This window comes from Oryctolagus cuniculus, chromosome 2 (genome assembly GCF_964237555.1).
Source record: "Oryctolagus cuniculus chromosome 2, mOryCun1.1, whole genome shotgun sequence".
Taxonomy (NCBI): Eukaryota; Metazoa; Chordata; class Mammalia; order Lagomorpha; family Leporidae; genus Oryctolagus; species Oryctolagus cuniculus.
The window spans coordinates 59,097,119-59,112,494 of record NC_091433.1 but is presented as its reverse complement, the minus strand read 5'-3'; the positions used below and the strand labels follow the sequence as shown (position 1 = coordinate 59,112,494).

General features: G+C 38.1%; 1 pseudogene; it reads right to left on the bottom strand.

Annotated features, from left to right (window-relative positions):
- Window positions 1-7,525: 7,525 nt before the first annotated feature.
- On the bottom strand, window positions 7,526-8,091 carry LOC100338464 (ribosomal protein eL22-like 1 pseudogene; annotated as a pseudogene).
- Window positions 8,092-15,376: the final 7,285 nt, after the last annotated feature.

Genomic DNA, 15,376 nt, shown 5'->3' with positions numbered 1-15,376 from the left:
GTACACGACTCCCAGGAAAGGTCTCATCAGATGCCAATTATGTTTATCTAATTAGAGATTTGGATGCTAGGAAATGTCCACCAGATGAGATTACGGACATGATGAACATAGACTCATTGTTACCTGAATCTGAGTGAGGATTCTCCTTTTTTTATAGTTAGCACAGGTCTGTATTATAACTTTGGAAGCTGGAAATCAGTGCGAATTCAGATACTGTATCAAAAAAATCTCAAAAAAAAAATAACTTGGATATTCTTCCTTTTCCAGTTCAATATTATTAAAGGAAATGGGTTAAAAAGTACCTCTTGGAGATTGGACTAGGGTTTTTACCACTGAATACACTTGCCATGGGACTTCAGGGATTTTCCACATAAGAACCAAACTGGTTGTTCAGTTACAGGATTCACATTTCAGAACGAGCTTAGGAAACTGGGGAGGAATCAGAATTTTTATTAAGGTGGCTGCCTTCATATTTTCTTTTTTGAAAAAGATTTATTTGTTTTGAAAATCAGAGTTACAGAGAAAGAGAGGGAGAGACAGAGACATAGAGGAAGGGAGGGATGGACAGAGCCGGGGGTGGGGGAGAGAAAGATAGAAAGAGAGAGAGAGAAACTATAAAGATGGCCACAAAAGTCAGTGCTGGGCTAGGTTGAAGCCAGGAGCCAGGAGCCACAAGCTTCATCTGAGTCTCCCATGTGGGTGGCAGGAACCCAAATACTTGTGCCATCCTCCCCTCTTTTCCCAGGCCATTAGTAGATATCTGGGTCGGAAGTGGAACAGCTAGGACACAAACCAGCACCCATATGAGATGCCAGTGTCATAGGTCGTGGCTTTACCCATTATGCCACAAAGTAGGCCCCTGCCTATGATTTCTTGATTATCTATAATTTATTTCTTTGGATTTTTATTTTTCCTTAATTTTTATATATCTATTTTAATTATATGTGAAAAAGGGAAAGAGAGAGGGACTGGGAGTGGGAGAGGGAGACAGAGAGGGAGAAAGAGAAGGGGAGAGAGAGTTTCTGTCCATTGATTCACTCCCCAAATCCTGCAATATCTGGGATTGGACCAGGATCCCATATTTCAGTCTGGGTCTTTCACCTGGATGTCAGTGATCCAAGTATTGGATTCATCACCTGCTGCCTCCCAAGGCTGCACATTAGCAGGAATCTGAATCAGAAATGGAGAAATATGGGCTAAACTAGGCACTCCAATACAGATTGCGGGCACCCCATTCAGCATCTTAACAACTAAAACAAATGCCTCTTCCTGATTCTTTAAATTAAGTAATATGTGTTAATTTACACCTCTTTTGTCCATAGGAACTAGATGTTTGTGTCATTTTCCTGCCATACTTGTCCTTCTGTCCTTGAGATAATTGCATCTTGCTTTGATGTTAAAAGTTGGCCCTCTGTTATTCTGGTATCTTAGAATCTCCTTGTTATTTATAACTCAGTATAGTGATATTCTCTCCTTTTGTCTCCCCTACTGTGTAGAGGAGAGCCATCCCTGAACTTCTAAACAATACCTATGCTGTTTCTACTAGAAGATTCCATATTCTTTGGTAAATGAGGAACCTTTCATGTCCTGTCAGGAAACACAGATGGCTATTTTTTTAAGATTTATTTATTTATTTGAAAGGCAGAGTTACACAGAGAGAGAAGGAGGGGAATCGAGAGAGAGAGAGAGAGAGAAAGAGAGAAGTCTTCCATCTGCTAGTTCACTCCCCAATTGGCTATAACGGCTAGAGCTGTGCCGATCCAAAACCAGGAGCCAGGAGCTTCTTCTGGGTCTCCCACGTGGGTGCAGGGGCCCAAGGACTTGGGCCAATTTCTCTGCTTTCCCAGGCTATAGCAGAGAGCTGGATTGGAAGTGAAGCAGCCGGGTCTCTAACTGGTGCCCATATGGGATGCCAACACTGCAGGTGGTGGTTTTACCTGTTGGGCCACAGCACCGGCCCCATGGTGGGTTTTCTGTCTTTGGATCATATACTTGCTTAATGTATGGATCCCTTTAACCCCATATTCCATGTCAGGTTTGGCATTTTTGTTTGACTCAGTGAGCCATGCCCTTTTTCAAGTTTCTAAGAATCATCCTAACAGTCTGTTAGTACCATCTATTGGAATTATTTAGAGGTCTTTCATAATGACACTTTCACTTTCTGAGTTTTACATTGTGCATCATTTCTCCCTTATCTGAGAAATCATCAGGCTCAGAACCTGTACTATGCCATCATCACCAGTCTTGTTCCGCAGGTGGCTGTGCTAGGATTTTTAATAGGTCTGGTTGTGAAGAAGAGATACCTTGGATTGGGCTCTGAGAAAAGCAAACTTGTCTCACAAGACATCTAACTCATCTGAGGTCACTGGATGATCTTTAAGTAAGAGGTAGCCACTGTTTTCTAATGAGAAGTGGGCTACTTCTGACAGGCCAGTGGAATTCAACTGCATCTACTCAGGTTTTCACTTTTCATGTTTCACGGTCCTATTTCTTCCCTATCTGGAATCTGCCTCTGGCATAGGAAACTCAGAATTAGTTTACAGATCGACTGTGACAGTTCTATATTTATTTTTGGTGATATTTGGAAAGAAAGACTGCTGACTCTTTGATAAATGCAGTGAGATAACTACTGATTTATAATATGCCATGTAAAGGTTACAATTCCACTGATGGGGCTTAGGTTGGTTTTGTTGTTGTTGATGGCTTATAACTGAGTTTACAGCCTAATTTGGCCCTGACTATAAGGGAAGTTCTCCCCAAAGCACGTTTAATTGCACTAATCTTAAAATTCAGTCCAGATCCAGAACATGCTCTTGTGTGACCAGGAAAGACCCAATGTGTCTGTGCCTGGAAGTCTCTTGGAACCTGATGCTTGTTAACATTGTCTTTCTCCTATTAAACTGTTCTTTGCCTTTATTAAAACACCCTTTATGAATACGCCTCATGGAATCTTCTGAGTCATTTCAGTTATGTGGATTCTGTAGTAAAAATTGCACTTTTAAACTTTCCTGAATCTTATGATTTAGTTTTGAGCCCAATCCACCATTCTTTCTGTTCTCCATTTGCAGGAGCTTAGTTTCCTTAGATACTGCCAAGTATGCCTTTTAGTTTTCAGATTTTGCCCTTAAAAAGTGATTATTTTTCCTGGGCCTGCCTTTACTCCTTACTGAATTGATGGCACTCATTCACAGCCATTCAATTCAATCATCTATTCCCTCATATTTCTTAAGTGCCGAAACATTGTGCAAGCCATTAATGTACTCCCATCATTATCCCTTCTCGGATGCTTTAACAATTTCACTATTACAGCACCATCAGTTACAGAGTCCTTATTGCCAGATTGAAATAAAAATATTTATATTAAAAAATCTCATTTTAGAATCTACTTCTTCAAGAAAGGCAAACCTGTGAGCCAGTCTGCAGCAGATATTTGCACGAGCTTAGACATGAGTACATTAGTTGTGAGAACAAGAAACGGATGAAATTCCACAAACCTTTAGAAAGGTTTTCTTTTTTTAACCTATTCATATATTTTAATAGTCATTATATTTCAAGAGGGAAGTAAGGTAAATATATGTCAATATTTTATTATCTAGAACTGGAAGGCATTAATACTGATAATACTGATTGTAAATAATATTTTGGTCCACTTTAGAGGAGTGCTTACACAGTGCCACCTACAGATGACATCTTGTTTGTGACTTAAGAGCATTACCCTATGGTTCCTGCTCCTGTGATTTCAAATAACACAGCAATGCCTTGTAATCCAGCAGATACACTTTAATGAATACATTCTACCAAAATAATCAGAAATGGATAAAAAAAAATGTGATTCATAGTAATAGACAAAATATTGAAAATAACCAAAATGCCAGTGGTGAATGGACAAGTAAACTGTGAGTTCATAATTATAATAGAATAATGTGCATGCATTAAATGCTGTGTGAAAAAGGGAATGTTTAAAATATTAATAACTAAAGAAACTAAGTCTAGGAACATTTATTTATATATACCTTTTAAACAACTTCTTTGAAATATCACATTTAGCCTTAAATATTTTCTAGTTTTTTAAGTGTTCTAAAAGCATCTCATGACAAATGTGATACTGTTGCCATCACACTCACTGGCATTTTGCTCAAAATTTACAAAAATATTGTTTTTCTGCCTTTGATAGTATCATGAATAGCACTGGTACACAAAAATGCCTGATAAAAGGCCCAGTTATTTGAAATTATTGCTAAACAAAGCCAGTCACATTAACTCAGTTAATTTGAAACATGTGAAAATAAGCAGCCTTTGCCAAAGGCCAGAAGCAGGGTGAAGAGGGAAATGCATTTTGTTTTCAAGTTTTCATGATTATTCTGTAGGTCACAGAGAGTGAAGAAAGCAATGAAAATTCAGATTGAGAACAATTCATATGAACAATTAAAAAGTTCCATCTCTTCAAAAGCCAACTAGCTGCTAATTTTTAACAATTTTCCAAATGAGCACCTGTTGCAGGGAAATGTTCTAGCTCTTCAAGAATGGAAAAATAATGGGAATTTTTTGCTTTAATAAAAATGACTTAGTGTTAGCTGTTAACATATTGAATACCCATGCAAATAATTATTCTTTTAATATTTCATTTAATTATATGACTTTATATAAGAGCACATATCTATATAAATATAATTCCTGATATTTTTCAAGTAATTTAATGATTCCACAAAAATAAAGTTCAAAAAATTTGAGTGTCATTATCCTCTTTCTCAGATTATGAAGACCTTCATTTTCAATTATTCCTACTCTTTTCTTAAAACTTGGGTTACTGCTGGGCAATATTTTGTCACTATTGTTCTGAGGTAAGCTTATCCTTATTATTTTTCTGGCTTCATATACAGACTATGGATTTGGGTTTATGTAAGAAAAATGGCAAGTGAGTATGTGTTCATCACAATGTCTGACTATAACACTACGTGATCCTTTGGTCTTCAGCCACATGCTAAAGTTACAGTACTGTTAAATCAAGGTAGTTATTCCACTGTGTCTGTGCCATGCCATAATAAATATAGAAGTCAGTAGTTTCAAGGCAATTCATTATTTGCATCATGTATCATCTTATTTGTATTTCATCTTAATTATATGATGAGATTGATTTTAAAAATCAAATGGGTTCTAACTTTAAAATCACATCAGATGCAACATGTAAATACATTTTGATTTTTGTGTGTGTGTGTGTGGACAATATGACACAGTGTCTGGATAATGGTAGGCCCCCAATCAATATTTGTTAAATGAAAAAATGGAGGGAAAAACATTGAAAAGATAATATTTTAAAAAACCATTTTGGGGAGCTATTTACCTTTTATTTTCTATATATATGTAGAAGATTATTTTTTTCCCAGAGAAGTCTTTTATTAAGGAATACAAACTTCATGCATTTCGTAAGTACAACTTAGGAATATAGTGATTCTTCCCACTGTGCCCACCCTACCACCTACACTCCCACACCTCTTCTTCCTCCCTCTCCTATTCCCAGTCTTATTTTATACTAATATCTAATTTCAATTAACTTTATACACAGAAGATTAAACTTAGTTACCTTTTGATTCTGACAACATCTGTGTAATTTGCTTTTATCTATAAGAATTTTAGGATAATGTTTTTAAATTTTGTGATTGCAACAACAAAACAACCCCCTTAAGAGATGGGCCAAGGACCTAAACAGACATTTTTCTTTTTTTTATGTTTATTTTATTCATTTGAAAGACAGTGTTACAGAGTGAGGCAGAGAGAGAGAGAGAGAGAGAGAGAGAGAGAGAGAGAGGTCTTCCATCCGCTGATTCACTTCCCAGGTGGCCGCAACCGCTGGAGCTGTGCCGTTCTGAAGCCATAAGCCAGGAGCTTCTTCCCGGGCCTTCCACATGGGTGCAGGGGCCCAAGGACTTGGGCCATCTTTCATTGCTTTCCCAAGTCACAGCAGAGAGCTGGATCGGACACCAGTTAGAATGGCTTTCATACAGAAATCTACCAACAACAGATGCTGGCGAGGATATGGAAAAAAAGGGACACTAACCCACTGTTGGTGGGAATGCAAACTGGTAAATCCACTATGGAATTCAGTTTGGATATACCTCAGATACCTGAATATAACCCTACCGTTCGACCCAGCCATCCCACTCCTTGGAATTTACCCAAGAGAAATTAAATCGGCAAATAAAAGAGCTGTCTGCACCTCAGTGTTTATTGCAGCTCAATTCACAATAGCTAAGACATGGAATCAACCTAAGTACCCATCAACAGAAGACTGGATAAAGAAATTATGGGATATGTACTCTATGGAATACTATACAGTAGAAAAAATGAAATCCGGTCATTTGCAACAAAATGGAGGAATCTGAAAAACATCATGCTGAGTGAAATAAGCCAGTCCCAAAGGGACAAATATCATATGTTCTCCCTGATTAGTGACAGCTAACTGAGCACCTAAAAGGAAACCTGTAGAAGTTAAACTGACACTATGAAAGGCAATGACTTGATCAGCCCTTGTCCTGACTGTTGAGGAACAGCTTGCTATTTCATTCTTTTTAGTATTTTCTTTTTCTACTTAATACCATTGGTTGAACTCTGCTTAACACAGAATTAATCTTAGGTGTTTAAATCCAACTGGAAATTGATTCCTTTTAAAAAATAAGAATGAGAATAAGAGAGAGTGGAGATATACAGTTCAGCACATGCTAACAGATCATAAAGATAGGATTAAGTGTCATAGGGATCATATAAATAAGAACATTGACTGCTAATAATAATTGATAGAATTAAAAAGGAAAAACGGTCCAACATGGGAAGTGGGATACACAGCAGACTCAAAATGACAAATGCCCTAAATAGTACTCTGGCTTCAGAATCAGCCCTTCAGGCATTAGGATCTGGCTAAAAAGCCCATGAGAGTTTCTCAGGCGTGGAAAGCTAAGACACTGTGGCAAAAAATGACCTAAATCAAAGATCTCTGTGAGTGAGATCCCCGTGGAAAGAAGGGACCATCAAAGAAGGAGGTACTGTTCTCTGAAAGGAGGAGAGAACTTCCATTTTGATTATGGCCTTGTCTAAATAAGGTCGGAGTTTGTGAACTCAAGAGACTTCCATAGGATTGGCGCTCATGACAAGAGCCTCGGGTGATTACTGACGTCATAAATAAGAGTGTCAGTTGTTAAATCAACAACAGGAGTCACTGTGCACTTGCTCCCCATGTAGGACCTCTGTCTTTAATGTGTTGTACTATGTGAATTAACGGTAAAACTAATCTTCAAACAGTACTTTATACTTTGTGTGTCTGTGTGGGTGCAAACTGTTGAAATCTTTACTTAGTGTAGAGTTGATCTTCTGTATATAAAGATAATTAAAAATGAATCTTAATGAAGAGTGGGATGGGAGAGGGAGTAGGAGGTGGGATGGTTTGTGGGTGGGAGGGTAGATATGGGGGGAAAAACTACTATAATCCAAAAGTTGTACTTTTGAAATTTGTATTTATTAAATAAAAGTTGTCTTTTTTTTTTTCACGCAAACAGAATACTCTTTAATAAAAAATAAATAAGACAGAGGTTTAAGAATACAATTTTTTAATTGCCCAATAAGTGAAAAAATCCCTTTCTGGATGTTTCTTTTTTATGAGTACTTCATGAGTGAAGGAAAGCCTCTACGGGGAGGCCTGACCTAATCCTCAGACTCTGATCCATCTTCATCTTGACTAATCTGGAAGTAGCGAAGTTCGTAAGTCTCCTTGTCAGACGCAACCACACGAAGCCAATCACGAAGATTGTTCTTCTTAAGGTACTTCTTGGTAAGGTATTTCAAATACCTTTTAGAGAACTGTTTCTCAGAAACAACCGTGATTTTATTCTTGAAGCATTCAATGTGAACAACATTCCCGAGATTTCCAGTTTTCCCATTGACTTTAACCTTTTCCCGGAGAAACTGCTCAAAATTTCCTGAATCAAAAATTCCATCTTCAATAGGATGAGTAAAGTCCAAATTAAACTTCCAGGTTGACTTCTTGGGCTTTTTGTCTTTTTGCGGCGCCATCTTGGAAGACCGCAGTAGCGCAGAGAGCTAAAAGTTGTCTTTTAAAAATACATTTGGCGATTAACCATAATCAACAGGAACCATTATCTCCTTCAAGCTATAAAAATATGTATCTGGGGCTGGCATTGTGGCACAGCTGGTTAAATCAGCTTGCAACACTGCATCCCAGTGAGTGTTGGTTTGATTCCTGCCTTTCAACACTGGTATCCCATATGATCATTGATTTGAGTTGTGGCTGCTCTACTTGTCACTCAGCTCCCTGCTATTGTGCCTGGAAAAGTTACAGAAGATGACTGAAGTACTTGGGCCCACATGACTCACACTGAAGACCTGGATGGAGTTACATGCTGCTGGTTTTCGCATGGTCCAGCCCCTACTATTGTGGCCCTTTGGGGACTGAACCACCAATGGAAGATTTCTCTCTCTCCCTCTGTCTCAAACCTTGATGGTAGTTAAAGACAATGATGTCAGAGTAACTTCATGTTTTAAAAATTTGGGTTTGTTTGAATGTTGATTGGAAGAAATCAGTAGAATACAGATGAAGAAATCGTTGTTTTCCAAATTGGCCATATTAACTTGTTCAACACTTTGAGAGCCTCTGTAAAAATTATCTTGATTCTTCTAGTAAAGTATTTAGCTTTATTATGTGGGATGAATGTGTATAAAACATCATTTTCTTTATAAACCCCAAATACTGCTGAGTTAGATATGGGAAAGTATTAGACAAATTGGAATCTTTGTTTTCTGAGTTTTGGGAGCACTGATCTGCCACCCTCCTGCTCCCCATCCTCACAGCTTTGCTTTACATTTTCATGGAATTGTTGCTTAAAAATGACATTTAAGAAAAATTTTGATACTCATCTCTCACATAACAGAATGTGAATGTGCATTAATTTTATAAGGTCACCATAGTATATACATCATTTTGTTAATTATTATAATACTTTATTTTGATCTTTGTTAGAGCAAGTTTCCCTTGTTATTATATTTTGCAATAATTATAAATCAAGAGCAATTGTTTTTAAAATCAGTTCCTTATATACACATAGTTTTTATATTTATATAAATTATGTCATATTTGTTATTTCTACCTTTTTTGTATGTTAAATTCTCTTGTTTAAGCATTTTAAAATTCTATTTTTTTATCTGTGTACAATTTTTACATAATTTAAAGTGACTTCAAATTATTTACATTTATGGTATACATCATGATGTTACATGTATACAATCTAGAATAATTCAATAGAACTAATTGATATGTATATTACCTCACTTTTTTTCTGTGTAATGAGAACACTTCAAATCTACTTTCTAACAATGGTAAAGTGTACAATGCATTATTAATAATGGTAGTCACCATGAGGTACAGTGAATCTCTGAAACTTACTTCTCCTGTATAAATGGAATTTACTATCCTGTGATCATCATCTCCATTGTATCATCATCTCTTTTCATGCCTCAAATGGCCACAACAGATAGAATTAGACCCAGACAAAGCCAAGTCAGGGATCAGGAACTCTTTCTGGTTCTTCCATGTTGGTGGCAGAAACCCAACCACATGGGGCATCATCTTATCCCTTCCAGATGCATTAGTAGGAAGCTTGATAAGAAGCAGAGCCAGGACTTGGTCCTAGGTACTCCAGTATGGGATGTGAGTGACCCAGCTGGTGGCTTAACCTGCTGTGCCACAATGCTCCTCTGTTTCTTCTTGACTCAGCTTTGGTGATTTGCATATTTCTAGGCATTTATTCATTTTTGGTAGTTATCTAATGTGTTGATATATATATAATTGTTCATAGTAGTTTCTTAAGATCCTTTTTATTTCTGTGCTATCAGTTATAGTATCTTCTGTTTTATTTCTGCTTCTATTTATTTTTTATTTTTTATTTTTATTTTTTAACAGGCAGAGTGGACAGTGAGAGAGAGAGAGACAGAGAGAAAGGTCTTCCTTTGCCATTGGTTCACCCTCCAATGGCCTCCGCGGCCGGCACGCTGCGGCCGGCGTACCACACTGATCCAATGGCAGGAGCCAGGTGCTTCTCCTGGTCTCATGGGGTGCAGGGCCCAAGCACTTGGGCCATCCTCCACTGCAAATCCCTGGCCACAGCAGAGAGCTGGCCTGGAAGAGGGGCAACCGGGACAGAATCCGGCGCCCCGACCGGCACTAGAACCCGGTGTGCCGGCGCCGCAAGGCAGAGGATTAGCCTAGTGAGCCGCGGCGCCGGCTTTGCTTCTATTTATTTTAATATCCACTTTGTTTTCTTAGTCTAGTTAAAAGTTTTCAAAAAAGATTTTCAGGGGCCGGCACTGTGGCGCAGAGGTTAAGACCCTGGCCTGAGGCACCAGAATTCCATATGGGCACCGGTTCTAGTCCCGGCTGCTCCTCTTCCTATCCAGCTCTCTGCTATGGCCTGGGAAAACAGTAGAAGATGGTCCAAGTCCTTGGGCCCCTGCACCCATGTGGGAGACCTGGAATAAGTTCCTGGCTCCTGGCTTTAGATTGGCGCAGCTCTGGCCGTTGCAGCCATCTGGGGAGTGAACCAGCGGATGGAAGACCTCTCTCTGTCTGTACCTCTCTCTGCAACTCTGTCTTTCATATAAATAAAATAAATCTTTTTAAAAAAGATTTTCAAAAAGCAACTCTAACTTTCCTTGATCATCTCTATTGTTTTTGCTAGTTTCAATTTCATTTATTTCTGCTCTGATCTTTGGTGGTTTCCTTCCACCAAGTATAGTAGAAGTTCTTAGTTCTTTTTATACTTTCTCAAGATATAAAGTTAGGTTTTTTAAGACCTTTTTCTTTTTGTGTGTGTGTAGATGTTTATCATTTTAAGGTTCTTTCTTAGAATTGCCTTTAGTCTCATAAGTTTTGGTATGTTGTGTTTACATTTTGATTTGTTTCAATGCCTTTATACATTTCATCCTTCATTTATTCCCGCTCTTTGTGAATTCTCCTACTTCCTTCCTGTTAGTGATTTCTGGATTACACCACTATGATTAGAAAACGTGTTTATATTTCAACATCCTTAAATTTGTGAAGACTTGTTTTGTGATCTACCCTGTATCTACTTACATGATCTACCCTTGAGAATGTCCCATATGTGCATGTGAAGAATGTATATTCTGCTACTGTTGAATAGAAAGTTCTATATATACATGTATATACAGCCCTGGACTCTCAGGGGTGACGATCTTTCTTCTGCCAAGGATCATTTGGATATGTATAACATTGTTTTCCAGCCAAACAAAATTAACAACTTAAAAATTAGACTACTAGAGATTAATTGAATCTCAAGTCCCACCAGCAGTTGCCTTGGCAAGGCCAGACCAAATGATTTTGCAGGCCTTATGTAGCTCACAGGCTGGATGTTCCCCAACCTCGGAAGTGTTGTTCAAGTCTAATGTTTCTTTACTGATTTTCAGTTTGGACATCTATTCATTGTTAGAGGTAGAATACCAAAATTCCCTACTATTTTTATAGTTGATCATTTCTACCTTTAATTACATACTAGAAGTATATTAGCTTCATATACTTCAGTGTTCCATTGATGGATACATACATATTTCTAATTGTATAGCCTTTTGGTTAATTGAAAATTTTAACATAAAATGACCTCTTTCCTTTGTGACAGTTTTTGATTTGAAGTCCATTTTATCTGATACAGGTATATTACCCCTGCTCTTTTTTGATTTATATTTGCATTGCATATCTTATCCCAAATCTTCACTTTGTGTCTATGTATCCCCTTAAAGAGGAATGAGTCCCTCGTAGGAAGCATATAGTTGAATCTTGTTTTTATATGATGTTCATTTAATTTATTTTCATCTTTTGCGAGAGAGACAGAGACAGAATCTTCCATGCAGTGGTTGATTTTCCAAATGCCTGCAATGGACAGGGCTAGGCTGGTGTGAAACTAGTAGCCTGTAACTCCATCTGGATCTCTTATATTGGGTGCAGTGGCTCAAGTACATGAACCGTCTTATGTTGTCTCCCAGGATTAACAGGAAGCTGGATCAGAAGTGCCTGTAGCCAGGACTGGAGAAAGTGTGCTGATAGGACACGTGGAAGTCCCAAGCAGTGGCTAAATCTGCTATACCACAATGCCTTCCTAGGTCTTGTTTTTTAACCCAATCAACCACTCTACATCTTTTTCCTTTTTTTTTTTTTTGGGAAATTTTACTCTATTTATATTCAAAGTAATTATTATTTACTTTACTTACTAGTGAGATTTTGTTAATTGATTTCTGACAGTTTTTGGAAGATACTTTTACCCTTTATTTGTGTCTGTGTTTTCAAGATTTTATGTAATGGTGTGGTTTGATTCCTATCTCTATTTTTTTATGTATCTATATATTGGCTTGTGATTACTATTAGGCTTACACAAAATATCTTATAACAATTTACTTTAAAGTGATAACACTTCAGTTGTGTGCCAGAACTCTACACTTTCATTCTATAGAATGACCAAATGATTAAAGAAACAAGATCAAGTGATAGTTGTCCACAAGAGCTTTGCTTTAGATATAATGATCTAGATAGGCTGGAAGTGAAGGGCAGCGACTCAGGCAGCTGTGTCTGTGAAGGTGAAAACTGCAGACCCCTCAGAGGTAAAAGTTATCAGAGGAATCTCTGCAGGGTACAATAGCTGTGGATTTTTTCTACAGGGATCTTTTGCAGAACAGGCCATTGGTAATCACGTTGGCACTTGCACGTGGCTGATATTCAGATTCCTTACCCTTCTCTTTTGCCATGTCCAGACATCTCAGCTCTGCTCATCTCCCCAGAGATCTGGATGTTGTTAATCCAATGCAGATCCTTTAGGCAGTGCTCCCCCAAGTCTGGGGAAGCTGGTTGCTCATTTTGTTCTCCTTTCCCTCTTGATAAGAACTCTCAGGTCTCTTGGTGCTGAGCTATGCTGGTCTGGAGGTAAGGTGATGCAAGGAAAAAGAAAGTATTCTACCTACCCTTTCTGTGTGGTTATTTTCTGTGCTTTTTCCCTTCCATTGTGTTATGCATCTTCTTAACTGAACTTCTGAATTATCCTATGACTATCTTTATTTGTTGTTAATGGGATTTCCCACTGTGCCACCTTTCTGATAATCACTCCCAGATTTATTTAAAATCAAATAGCTTTTGAAATAGTATTTGCCTCAATGTAAAAGGGACCACATTTTCAAGTTTCCCTCCTCTATGTGATAAAAAGGGAAAATAGTTGACTTTACTCTGATATTTGCAATATGGAATCAACAATGAAATTATATGAATAAATTAGAATAAGTATTTTGCTCTGTCATTTAATGTCATATGTTTATTTTTGGTTGCATCTGGTATATGGAAGTGGGAAAGAAATATGTTAATACAAACACATACCAGTGATCACAAATGATGAGTTAAATGCTTGTGAGATAGTAAAACTCTAAAAAGAGAGTTGCATACCTTATTACAATGTTTTAAACTTCATAAAATAAAAAAAATGAGCAGTTATGTATGTGAAGAAGAAATGTTTTTACTTTGTAGCTTGAGGAATTTCAAGTATAAACACCAGTTCTCTGAACTTTATCATTTATCTCCGGGTCCCTCGGCTACAGTAACTTCATGCACATTTTAAGTGCTACTTCTAGTAATCTTCCATATTCTTAGATTAGTACACATAAGATAAGAATGCGGGGGAGGACATGTTTATTGCAGCCCGATTCATAATAGCTAAGACATGGAATCAACCTAAATGCCTGTCAACTGAAGACTGGATAAAGAAATTATGGGATATGTACTCTATGGACTACTACATAGTGGTAAAAAAAATGAAATTTGATCATTTGTAACAAAATGGATGAATCTGGAAAACATCATAGTTGGTGAAATAAACCAGCCCCAAAGGGACAAATACCATATGTTCTTCCTGATCTGTGATAACTAATGGAGCACCTAAAAGGAAATCTGTAGAAGTGAAATTGGCACTTTGAGAAGCAGTGACTTGAACAGCCCTTGTCTTGACTGCCGAGGAACTTTTTTTCTCTTCTTCATACTATTTATTGAACTCTTTACTTAACATAGTTAATCATATGTGTATAAATCAATTGAAAATAGATCTCAGTAAAAAATAAGAGTGGGAATAACAGAGGGATGATAAAGTTTGTAACTATAAAGCTGTGTAGTTCTGAATACATTCCTATGGACTTACTTCTTAGGGTACAGTTTAAAAACTTGCTATGGGACCCTAAATCCCATTAAGCTGGGTGGTAAAAATGCCATCTTAAGTGTTAAAGTAACCATATTAAGTGTTAAAGCGATAATATAGATAGTATCAAGTGTTACAGGGATCATATAAATATGATCAAGTGTCTGGTAATAATAGTAGATAGAATCAAAAAGGAGAGAATGTTCCAGCTTGGGAAGCAGTCCAAAAAGCAGACTCATAGAATGATAATCTCTTTAAATAGCACTCTGACCTCAGAATCAGCCCATAATGCATTCTGGTCTGGCTGAAAAGCCCATGAAAGCATTTCAGGCATGGAAAGCCAAGACATTGTGGCAAAAACATGTCCTACATGAAGAATCTTTGTAAGAGAGACCCCAGTGGAAAGAAGTGGCCATCAAGGGATCAGTTCCAAGATGGTGGAGTAGGGAGAGAGCTTACTGCTCTAGCTCAGGAGAATGTAGTTTAAAAAAAGTAGAGATAGTGTAATCTCAGAGAAGAATTGGGGTAAAAATGGCAAAGGAAACGCTACTGAAATTAGAGGGGCATGGTGGACCTATGTGGAGGTCATGGACGCCCGTAGCTCAGGACTGCCACAGCGAAGAGCCTATGCACCAGCTCTGGAAAGTGAGGTGACATGAGACTGCAGAAGACTGAGCCACAAGCGAGAAAGTGGCAGGAAGAGCCTAGAGGGAGTGAAGCTTGAAGTCACGTGGGGGAAGCGTACCAGCCAAACTAGAAGAGAAAAAAAAAAGGACGGCACAGACACATTTCTCTGTCTCTGGTCACCTTACAAAGGTGTACAAGCCTATAGAGCAGGCACCATTTTCGACATACATAACAGCTGCAACAGCTGCACCAGCTGGTATCTGCACGGCAATCAGCTGAGCAGAGACTCCTGACTCTGATGGGGAGACATAACAGAGGACTAGGAGCTGTGACTGTGGGAAGATTCTGAACTGGGACTGTGAGGAAAAAACCTGAGGGTGTGTGGGAGAACTCACGGTGTGGCTGGGACTTTGAGCAGTCTCAGTGGGAGAAGCCACAGGCTCGGGGGTTCCTGGTTATCTGGTGAGAGACATTGCTGGGGAATCTGAACTTAGACTGAGGACTACCCA